This window comes from Cupressus sempervirens, chromosome 3 (assembly GCF_028749045.1).
Source record: "Cupressus sempervirens isolate cs-2001-9-10 chromosome 3, ASM2874904v1, whole genome shotgun sequence".
NCBI lineage: Eukaryota > Viridiplantae > Streptophyta > Pinopsida > Cupressales > Cupressaceae > Cupressus > Cupressus sempervirens.
Genome location: NC_143120.1, coordinates 646,764,585 through 646,772,195, shown reverse-complemented (window position 1 = coordinate 646,772,195; position 7,611 = coordinate 646,764,585). Strand labels below are relative to the sequence as shown.

Genomic DNA, 7,611 nt, shown 5'->3' with positions numbered 1-7,611 from the left:
GCTGATGTAGACTCCCTAGTCAAAATGTCATCAAAAGAAGCTGACCACTCCTGCCAATCTTTTACTACATTAGTAGTAGTGATAATTGATGGTATACAAGGTTCCATTCCATCTGATAGTGTCCTCAGCTTATCTTGTATAACATATAACTTACCAGAAAAGAAGCCACTAAGTTCTTTCACCATTTCTAGGCTTTCCTTGACTATGAAAATTTTATTTGGTAAGTCAGGCTTCTTAGCCATCAGGATTATTATTCTATCCAAAAATTTCATGTAGGGTCCCCAAAGGTTGAAAGTTGGGGTTAACCAAGAAAGTGCTTCATTGCAAACTTGCTCAACACTCTGCAAAGAAACAAAAGAGCTATGAGCCTATTGAGATAGGTTCTTTAGAGTATCAACCCTATGGCTCATCATGGACCTAAGGATTCCAATTCTTACATCTCCTCCCTACTATAGTGGCTGAGTGTCAGTACTCATCCTCCTAGGCTGTGAGGATTACTCTTCTTCTGTGTCCTCAGTCTGTACCAGAGCCTGAGTAGTATCCTTGGTTGGCACTAAATTTCCTTGTCCCTCTTCTCCCTGAACTGGAGCCATTCTTTATTTTTCTTGTACTTGCTATTCCTTAAGGGAAGCAACTTCATCTTCAAGTGCCCTAACTCTATTTTCTAGTTCAACAATTCTTTCTCTGTATATATGACTAGTTCTAAGCTCATTTTCATAGAGCTTCCTAACATTAATGTAGTCATGTATAGCCTGGGATAATTTATCCTATATCTCCTCCACCTTGGCCTCATTTATGAATGAGAAATGTTTTAGTGCCTTGGAGATTTCTTTTCTAGAGCTATCCTGTAGAGTCCAAATTAACATGTTACCCTACTCTGTGCTTTGCACATCCATCAATTTTGGTTTATTAGAAGCAGGGGCCATACTCCAAACTGCCAAGGATTTGGTATCAATGTTAAAACTAGTTCCCCTCTTCAAACCACCAGCACTAATTGCCTCATAAGAGATGGCATTCTCTTATCTTCTGATTTGATCAAGCATAAATTCTTGCTCCAGGTCCCAACCAGGTACTAGTAATATGCCACTTCTTTGAACAAGATCCCTAGCTTCTTCCAAGGTCATTACCTGACTTTCAGGATCATAGGAGTGTAGCTTTTCAATCAACTCCATCCTCTACTCATATAATTTATTAAGTTTCATTTGGAGGTCAAGTTCACTCTATTTTATCTTATATAAAAAACTTTTAAATTCATTGGATTTGATGAATTCATCATCCTCTAAAAATTGTTGAGCCTGGATGATGCTATCATCCAATCTTGCTGTTGCTAAATCTAGGTTAGTTAGAATACCTTCTGCTGCATCAGCCCTAGTCTGGAGATAATTTTGCCTCATATTAGCAAAATACTGACTATTCCCTAGCAAAATTTGCAATGTTCTTTGCTTGACCTGAGGTGGGACCTGTACAATCTTCTATCTTTTATGCCCCTTTGCCATCCAAGATTCTTGGGGTACATCCTCCTCTTCTACCTCTAGGGCTACATCTGGTTCAGGGCTATCTGGGCACACCCTTTCTTCCTCTCCTACTAGACCCTCTGGCACTTTAGCCATTATTTCAGCATGGTCTATGACCATCTTCCTGATTCTACGAGGGTAAGGGATATCCATATAAAAACCTAGGAATTGGGGGTCAATTCTTTTTAATTCCCTCTCTACCCTCAGTACATCATCCAACTTTGCAAGTTTATCAGCTACCTCCCCCTTTGCTACTATATTTGGAATGGTGTCTTCATGGGGCAATTCTTTGGAATTGGGTAGCACATAGTTTCTCATTTCTTTTAAAGTGGTCCTCATCCATCCCTCAGGATCATACATTCTATAAGGGCCAGTGCACAAGTTGAAATGATGCAAAAAAGCATGGATAGGCTCTAGGGCTTCCTTACTGATGGTGAAATTACTGATTTTAAAGAATCTACACAAAAAGGTTTCCTTATGTACCTTAGGGCCCAAGTATTCCCTATTAACCATGAGCAATTCCCAAATAAATTCAATAATCCCCAATCTAGGAGGGATGAATTTTGGTAAAATGTGGGGTGGCTGAGGACAACCATACACTCTCATCAAAGAAAAAGTAGGAAACAAAAAGATATCCCCCCAATTATGATCTAGTTTCCTCCCATCAGGCAACAGGGATGGTCTTAAGAGATATTTTAGAATTTCAAGGGGCCTAAAGTACCCCGGGTCTAACATCTTCATTATAATAGCACTAAAATTATTGAAAAATTACACAGAGTCAAAAAAGTGATAAGAGCTATCCCATACCTGTGTCCATAGCTGTACCAACAAAGCTCCTTCTAGATCAAAGGTTTGATCAATAAAGTCAGAGCTGATGTACCCTACATTCCAGTAAAGGATCAAGTGCATCAGCAGAGAGTAGTATGGGAAAGTGAATTCCCTCATTTCTCCACACCTTGCCCTAGCAATATTTTCCTTCATGATATCTAATATATGACTAACATAGTCATATTCACAAGCATGGAAAGCATCTTGTACATCTCTAGCAATTATATATTTAGCTCCCCAGACTTCATCAGACCCATCCTTTCCAATAACGTTATGGACACCATATATGGTCTTGACAAAATAATTTTTAAACTTGTCCATAGGCATCTTCTCCTATATTTTCTTTGGGTAACCACCCACCTTTTTCAATTCTCTAGGAATATGTTGTAGCAATGAATTTCTAGTGAAAGCAGTAAAGTTTGCATCAAACCTTCTCTGTAAGTCCTTCAAATCCAGAGGCTAACCCATTGCCCCAGTCAACCCAAAAGCCTCAATGAAAGATTCTCTATCCAAGGTGCATAAAATATATCCATATTTTCTATGGAAAGATTTGGTGGCAGGATTATAACATCTAAATAGAGCTTTCATTAAATCTACATCCACGAATACCTCTAGGAAAATCAGCTTAGCAAGGTTCTTCTTCCAAGGATTGCAAATAGGGACCTTTTCCTCTTGGTTGCAGTAGAAAAAGTAGAAAATATCAGCACCATTGGTACCAGGGCACCTAGCATCTCTGTAGTTGGCATATGGATCAAAGAAAATATGATCATTAATAGAGTTGGCATTCATGGATCCAAGGAACAATTTTACCCATTCCTCAGGAAAATGACTAGGTTTTTTCTGTCTAGTTTTACCTCCCTTCAAGGTTGACATCTCTGATACTGCCATTTCCTTAGCTGAAATCTCTTCCACCTCCTAGTATGACATTTTGAATCTATAACTGGAAACTTAGTAACCATAGAAAAATTTCCCACATAAACTTTTGAACAATGATATAGCTCACACAGGCAACACAAGATGAAGTCAGAATGTGACTCTGTAGATGATGAATAGTGACAGTGGAAACAAACTTATAAGTTGACAGGCTTAAATGGATGTTTAAATCACATTGATTTCTACATGCTTAAGAATGGTCATAGTCCATTCTGTTAGCCTTAGGAAGCACCAAATTGATTTCCAACTATGCACTTTTCGTACTGCATTAAAAACTGATTGGCTGAGAAGCTCAAAACTCTTTTCTTGTCATTATGTTTGATGTTGAAGAGATTAGATTCTATGATATTATGACAAGGCAACTAAAAATACATTTCATAATATTGCAATATTATATTAATGGCTCTCTGATCCCATGATGTCCTATAAAAAACTTCACATCAAGAAATCGATAAAAATGACATCCTTTCATGATTCTACGATAACTCCTTTATCACAACATCAACAACTTACTCATTGTGTTTTACGATCCCATGAAATTTTTTTTTCAGGGCATCATAAGTCATGGTCATAATTCCTACAATCCCACGATCATAGTTGAACTCATCACCTCGTAGCATTGTAGCCCATCATATTTTATCCTATGATGTTATGGTTAAGCTGAAAATATTACACTGTTACATCATGATTGCACAAATTATCCATGCAATGCTATGAAAAACCCTAGTCACATCATCGGGAAACCCTTCCTTAGAGTTCTGAGATCTTATGATGAAAGAACTTATCGTAAGATCAGAGACCATTATCCATGCGCCATCTCACTACCCTTGGTCCCACTAATGCTAATTCTGAACACATCTAGCATCTATATACTAGCTTGATTTCAACAAGAATTTGACATCTATCATGTCAGCAAGTGACACGCTTGCATTCATGAATTCCATGATCCTACGACAATAGGGTGTCACACCATCATAACACATCTTTATCCATCATATGATCATATGACAAGGCCCTCATCGTAATGTCTTAACCCATTTGATTTCATTCTCAGTTCATACAACATGCCTCGTAAGATGGCCGAGCCCCATCTATCTTCTTTGTGACCTGAGGACAAAAGCTTTATCGTAGGATCGTGATCCCTTTTGTCCTCTGCTCCCGATGCCACAAGTAAACACTAATCGAGCAATCGTAAAAGACCCCTTTATTAGCAAAACACAACGTGATACGATCTTACGATATAAAGATCATTGTAGGATTAGAAAAGAAATGAAATTCCCCTTCGATGACATGATACAAGGACTATCATGAGATTAAAGAGACCACAACACAAGCTCACAATGTTACGTCAATTCCTTTCTCAGAAGATCAGAAAAGATCAAAGAAAAAAAGATTCTTTCCTTTCTTTAAAATGAAAACCTGCTCATACTTATGGCCTAGGGTTAAAGAGAGATGATGATTATAAAAATAACTAGGGTTTTCTAAAATTTTGAGAAATGATCCCGACCCTATCAAGACAAGATTTTTAAAAATTCACCTAAATGCAAAAATTTTCCATTCTTAAAAAGGAGCTATCAAGATGCATATCTTGTTTCAAACTCTTACTGTTTCCATTTCTTAATCTATTAATTCTCTGAGCTTGATTGTTCTAACACTGTGCATAATGCTTTTATTGTTCCTTCCTAAATAGGCTCTGAAAGGTATCAGAGAGAAGGTGCATATTGTAACTAAGTTTGGATTGACTTGGAGTAATGGAGAATTTGGTGTGAAGGGAGATCCTGCATATGTCAGGGCTGCCTGTGAAGCAAGCCTCAAGAGGCTTGATATAGACTACATTGATCTTTATTACCAGCACAAGGTGGATATTATTGCACCCATAGAAGCTATTGTAAGTCTTCAGATTCCAAACCCTTAACCTTGCACCAAAATACTATTTTGTCATGGCGCTGTAAATTTTAAGATTCAAAATCTGTACTACTGTGATAGGTTTTTTATTTTAATCTTATTTATAAAATTTTGGGCAATGATTTTTCTCCAAAAACTACATAGTTGAATCTTGAATTTGATTTGATGTGAGAAATATATTTTACATATCAATTATTGAGATTGATAAGTATGAAATATTTTCTACAGCAAGTCAAATTGTGATTTTAATACAAGGATTCAACTGTGTGGTTTTCTAGTGAAACACATTCACACAAGTTATTTTAATAGTGGTTCACAAGAACTCATTTTTAATAAGAATGAATGGAATGTTTAGTACTCATTACATTTAGATGATGCTCATAAGGTGAAGCATTAAGCCTTTCAAGAAGGTCACTAATTGCAGTACTACTCCAACTTATTGTCATGAGAGATGATTTATTATGAAGCTAATGTAACACGAGTCAATGAATTTGTCTCAGAAAAATAAAAATAAAAATTTCAAACCTCACTAGAAAATATGTGTCTAATAATCAAGGTTGTATGACTTTGGAGGGCAAGATTGTATCCCTCTGGCTCTTTACTGAGGCCTAGCAAAAGAAAAGAAATCTAATAACAAGGAAATGAGTTTTCCTTTGATAAAAATGGGTGAACTAAAGAAGCTGGTAGAAGTGGGAAATATAAAATATGTGGGTCTGTCTAAAGCCTCTGCTTCAACAATCCGTAGGGCCCATGCAGTGCATCCAATCACTGCTGTGTAGCTTGAATGGTCTCTCTGGAGTAGGGATTCTGAGGCCCAAATTATTCCCACCTCCAGGTAAACGTTGTGACAATATAATACCTCAATAGTCCATGATTCAATGTTTACTTTATAGATTACAAAGAACTGAGAATAAATATTTGTGAATTGGGTTCACAGTATATACCAAAAGTTGAAGTTTTTAATAAGATTTTTTTTCAAACTTTTTTCCATTTGAACTTAGATAAGGAATACAAGCTTACTTATATTTATTTCATTTCATTTTATTCCATTCATAGGGAGTTGGGGATTGGGATTGTTCCATACAGTCCTTTAGGCATGGGTTTCTTCAGCACAGGAGGAAAACTTCTTCAAAGTGTGACAGATAATGAATTCATAAGGTAAAGGATAGGATTTTTTTTTCCATTTAATAATTGTACCATTTTAAAGATGATCTAATTTTGAGTTCAAACATTGAGATTGAACAAAAAAGTAAAATCTAAACAAAAATCTACATGACAAGACTGATAATAAAGGTGAAAATTAATTTGATTTGATTTTGTCATTGTTGATTGTTTCATATCATAATAATTGATCTATTAAATAGGGGAATCCGAGGTTTTAAGGTGAGAATATTGAGTGGAACCAAGATCTATTCCTAAAGCTAAGTAAGATCAGTTTAAGAAAAGGGTGCAACCCAAGCCAGGTTGCTCTTGCATGGGTTCAGGACCAGGGAAATGATGTTATGGGCAACAGTAGTTGTGGATCATTTTAGACCTACGACATGCAAAGTGTCCATTTTATGTTAGTTTGAGCTTCACTTGGTTTCAAGAATACTATAATATTCTCTACTTAACAAGGCCAACCACATGAAGGTGGAAGCTCATATGGCCTCACCCCCCTCCCCCTAACATCAATCTAAAGTACCCATTATCATCTAATTACATACTTCATTCATTCATTCATCCATTTATAAACTATAACATTCAATCAATACAATCACATAACATTCATTAATATGATATAAATTTCATTAATACACAATACTAATAAAAAATTCATTAACACATAACAATATTCATTAACATAAAATAAAAATCTGTATTAATATGCATCATTCATACATAATTACTTAAAACAAAGTTCTTTCATTATCCAACAAGGTTTATCAAAGAAGATTTTTAAAACTTCATTTCTTTTTGTTTTTGTTTTTTTGAGCTCTCTTAAGAAAAGTGCTCATAGGAGCATCTATATCTGCATCATTCTCCTCCTCTTTTGGCATGTATAATGTCAACTTACGATGGCTCCTTCTCTTTGGAGGAGCAGGAGGTTGCTGCACTAAAGGGGACTCTATTGCAAGAACAAGTGAATGAGATAAATTGGCATACTCTTTTTCTTTTTCTAACTATTACAAGTTTGTAATTAAGTACGACTACAACATAAAATGCATTTTTCTTACCTGACAATTCCACATCATGTACATTAACATTTTGATTTTCCACCGCGTCAACATGTTGAACACTTGGAACATGGTCCACTCCTTCACCATGATGTTCAACATGCTCTAAAATATTCAAAAAAAGGATACAAGCCAAATTCCAATTGAAGATGTTAAATTGTATTCATATTGCACAATTAATTTCCAATAGAAAATTAATACCTCCACCACTATAA

General features: G+C 35.9%; 1 pseudogene; it reads left to right on the top strand.

Moving 5' to 3' along the window:
• The first annotated feature begins 1,619 nt into the window (after positions 1-1,619).
• Positions 1,620-6,712, top strand: LOC149568358 (putative aldo-keto reductase 2; annotated as a pseudogene).
• The last annotated feature ends 899 nt before the right edge of the window (positions 6,713-7,611 follow it).